A 4,732-nucleotide genomic window follows, 5' to 3' on the forward strand; every position below is an offset into this window, starting at 1 on the left:
TGGCTTTTGCAAGATGTCGTGGGTTCTATTGTGCAATGGCCTGAAGCATTCATTAGTGTTGACATCTCCGGGCTAGTTATGCTAAAGCGAACGCATTTTATATAATGAACGCCTTTAAATTTATTAGGGTAACCTTATCTAACATATAGTAAGTATTTGAATTTTTACTTTTTCAGGAGTTACACGAAGCCATTATGGCTGAAATTAGGACTACTACGTCAACACCCAAAGTCACTGATTCGACTGCCTCTCCACCCAAAATTCAAGAGGTAGTAATAATTTGAAAAATAGATTGTGAGTTTTTCCTTTTCTTTTTGGTTATTTAAATTATATATGACGTCTCGTGTAATGTATATATTTTTTTTTTCTAAATTGTAGACCGGGGATAAATCAGATGACTTACGATATAAGCCATCTACTTTTGTTGCACACAACGCTGGTGTTCCTCTTAAACCTAGATATCACACCGATGATTATAAGCAAAAATTGAATACGCCAACGTTGGTAGCTTTGCACCAGCTGGCTGAAAGGAAGCTAGCTATCGGGGAAGTACTCATGATTGACATCGCAGAGGATGTTATGGGCGAAGGTACAACTATTCTTATGGATGGGGAATCACTGTGTCAATTTCTCTTTGCGACTTAAGTTCTAATTCCTTATTTCGGTAATTCTTATTCTTGTTCATTTAGTTTACATTTATATTTACGTTTTCATAATTTCATCGCTAGCATTTCAATTTTACCACATAGTTTAATCTCATATTTTATGTTTTATCATTTAGTTTATATCATTTCTACAATCATGTTTAGCATTCTTATCAACATAGTTTATAGATCACATTTTAATATGAGCTGCTAAATTCCTTAGTCTAGGGGCTCCGGAAGCCATGCAAAATCAAACATGTAAAATGATAAATTAGGTTGATATAATATTGTCTAATTGTTTCTATCACATGTTTGCACCTTAACGTTTAATCATTGTTTAAAGGCCTTACTCATTGATTAAGGTTGTTCATTCATTCTAAAAGTCGAGAGGCATGGAATCGGATTTGACTAAGCATGTGTATTAGGACGACCTAGTCATAAACGAGAGTTTCTCTAGGACCTGGTCTATGGTTGACACTAATATCGTAAGGTGGGTGTCTCTAAGCCTAAACAATTGACAATGTTATTATTACCGAGTTTAACATGAACATATTTTTACCTTTGCATGTGTGACCCGACTCCTCTAGACTCACTTTTATCATATAGTTTACATCTTCATAATTGTTAGTCATCAAACAAAACAACAAACAAAACCAAACGAAATCGACCTTAATAAGAATCTTTCCATAACATTTCAAAAACGTAATTCCCGTCTCCTTGTGTTCGACCCCTATTACTACATTTATTTGTGTTTAGGGAATTTATCTTTGCATAGGAATGCGATAGCCGATCAAATTTTGGCGCCGTTGCCGTGGAGCACGGTTTTATTGCGTTTTGAATTGTCAATTTTTATCTTGTTTTCTTTTGTCTTGAGGAACACTTGTTCCTTGAGACCGTTACTTATCATTTTCTAGAAATTGTTGTCTTATGCCAAGGTCTTCTCGTAGTGGAGATTTGCTTTCAACGGATTCCGAACCCGAGAAAACCTTTAGGAGAAGACAACGTTTTGGAAAGAAGCCGCTTCTCCCGTTCAAGTTGAAAGTGCTAGAAAGTCTTACTTAGGCGATCTAGAAGCCCTTGAAGAGGAGGAGGTTTCAAGTTCATCATCTCCACCACCACCACCACCACCATATTCAACTAAAAAGATGGTGAAATTTTCCGATCACTCAAAGCCCACCGCGGCCATGCTTCCGGCCGGTATCACAACTACTTAAATTACTGCGCCGGATTTCGAGATCAAACCGGCTTTCATTAGCCTTGTGGAGAGGAAGCAATTTGGGGGAAGTCTTTTGGAGGATCCCAATTTGCATGTGCAAAATTTATGCGATTATTGCTCCATGATCCGTCAAACGGGCGTCACTCAAGCCCAAATAAGGGAAATACTTTTTCCTTTCTCTTTGAAGGACAAGGCCAAGATTTGGATCACTAGCCTTGACCGCACCACTATGGGAATCACCAACTGGGAGACATTGGCTCTTACATTCTATCAAAAGTTTTTTCCACCGGAGAAAACTCAAACCTTGAGGAGCCAAATCACCGGATTCCGTTAACAAGTTCTTGAGAGCTTATATGAGGCTTGGAAGAGGTACAAATAATTGCAAAGGCAATGCCCACATCAAGGGTTAGATGATTGGTTCCTAGCTATAACATTCTACAATGGATGTTGTGCCGAGTCCCGAAGGATTCTTGATTCCGCCAACAATGGGCGGTTTGATCAAATTCACACCGATATTGCTCATGCCACGATCGAATCTATGGCCGTCCATAACGCACAATATGTCAATTCCCGAAGTGTGCCAGTCAAAGATAAAGAAGAATCCTCCGACAATCCCGTCTTGCTAGCTCAAATTGCCTTACTCCAACAACAATTGGCGGAACTAGATGCTAGACATTCCATTCAACAACTCAATGCCGTGTCCTCTACAAGTCCAATCATTTTTTGTGACGGTTGCGGAGGCGTGGGTCATTACAGCGCTCATTGTCGAGCCACTATTGAGGAGGTAAATGCTTTTCAAGCTCTAAGACAAAGTTTTTATCCACCAGGTACATTTTCTAATACATATAACCCGAATTCACAATTCCATCCGAACTTGTCTTATACTAGCAACAAAGTGCTTAGCCCTTAACCCCCACCACAACAAAATGCCTATGTCTCTCAACAACAAAAGTATAATCCCCCACCGGGTTATCAAAACCAACAAAGGCCACCTCAACAAAATTACCAACAAAATCAACCCCCACCTCAAGATGGCCAACAAAACAACCAAGGAGGAGGTAAACTTGAGGGCTTGATAGTAGAAATGCAAAGGGAATTGTTTGCTCAAATCCAAAAGAATGATCAAGCTCACAATGCCGCAATCAAGATGTTGGAGCAATAAGTGGCTCAATTAGCCGCTTCTAGCTCTCAAAGGAAAACCGGCCAACTACCACCCTAAGGTACGCAACCACATGAGACCGTTAATTCTATTTCCTTCAGAAGTGGTACAAGCTATGATGGGCCATCCATGACTTTGGATGACAAAGTGGTTGTTAAAAAGAATAAGCTTGGGGGAAATGACAAAAAGAAGGCTAGTGAAGAGCCTCTTGTTAAGGATCGTGTGCCATTTCCTCATCAATTATTGATGCTAAAGAGAAAGAGCAAGCTTGATGCCAAAGATGTTGAGCCCCCTATGCCCAAAGAAAGTGACAAGTTGATTGTTGAGGAAGTCTCTCCTAATGCTAAAGAGGATGATGCCGTTTCTAAAAAGGTGAATGCTCCTAATGGAGTAGAGAAAGTGAAAGATGTGGAGGATGCTCCTCCAAAGGAAGTTGTTCAAGTACCATTTCCCTATCGTCTAGCAAAGCACAAGGAGGAAGGTAAGTTTGGTAAGTTTTTGGAGGTTGTTAAGAATTTGCAAGTCACCGTCCCATTTATTGAATTACTTACCCAAGCCCCTTCCTACTCAAAGTTTATGAAGGAAATCCTTTCAAAGAAGCGATCCTTCAATGAGGTTGAGACCATTGCTTTCACCGAAGAATGTAGTGCACTTTTACAAAAAAAGTCTCCCACGAAACTTAAGGACCTCCGTAGCTATTCTATTCCTTGCACTATAGGCACATATACCATTGATAAGGCCCTTTGCGACCTAGGTGCTAGTGTGAGTGTCATGCCCTATTCTATTTGTGAAAAACTTAACATGAGTGCTCTAAAATGCACAAGTATCACATTGCAAATGGCGGACCATTCTTTAAAGTGACCTTTAGGTGTCTTAGAAGATGTGCCCGTCAAAGTTGGCAAGTTTTTTATACCCGTTGACTTCCTCATACTTGATATGGCCGAGGACTCACAAACCCCAATTATATTGGGTAGGCCATTTTTACACACCGCAGGTGCGCTAATTGATGTGAAAAATGCGAGGTTGACGTTAGAAGTGGGTGATGACCGGGTTTCCTTTAGCAAAAATAACACCATTAGAAGCCCAATATTACAAGAGTCTTGTTATTTATTTAGCACTATGGACTCTCCTAATGCCTCTTCTACACTTGGACCCTTACTGATGGATGCATTAGAGGATGATATTGGTGTTGTTTGTTTTGTAGGTGACGATGCTAAGGGCACTATTGCTAAGAGTGCTAAAAAGAAAGGGAAATTTTATTTGAAAATTTTCAAATGGTTCCGGAATGCAAAGGGAGCTATGAAATGGAGCTTGGTTGGTGGCAAGCTCAATGGTGAAACTTGATCAAATAGATTCTTACATCGTGCGGGACGTTAAACCAGCGCTTCTTGGGAGGCAACCCAAGCTTTTTATTTGCTTTTATTTATTTCTTGTTTTTAATTTTCCGCAATTTACTGTTTTTCGTAGAATTAGGAATAAAATACTAGACTTGACGATGTTTGTTTTGTGATTTATAGGTAGAAAATGAAGAAAAGGAGGCTTAAGGGAGCAAAAGCACGCTTCCCCATGCAAGAACCCCGTTCGGGGACGTAGTTTTTGAAAAACGAGACGAAAGTACTTAATTACGGAAGCAAAGAAAAAAGCAGCATTGACCGGTCAACCCCGATCGGGGTTGCCAGCCCCGATCGGGGACGTGAGTTAATATTTTCTTGG

The 4,732-nt window shown here is 40.0% G+C and overlaps 1 non-coding gene across 1 annotated transcript; it reads right to left on the reverse strand.

Moving 5' to 3' along the window:
• Window positions 1-2,160: 2,160 nt before the first annotated feature.
• LOC141615794 (small nucleolar RNA R71) lies at window positions 2,161-2,268 on the reverse strand. Its single transcript, XR_012530191.1, has one exon. It is a non-coding gene; the product is annotated as a small nucleolar RNA R71 (small nucleolar RNA).
• Between the last annotated feature and the right edge of the window lie 2,464 nt (window positions 2,269-4,732).

This window comes from Silene latifolia, chromosome 11 (assembly GCF_048544455.1).
Source record: "Silene latifolia isolate original U9 population chromosome 11, ASM4854445v1, whole genome shotgun sequence".
Classification (NCBI taxonomy): Eukaryota; Viridiplantae; Streptophyta; class Magnoliopsida; order Caryophyllales; family Caryophyllaceae; genus Silene; species Silene latifolia.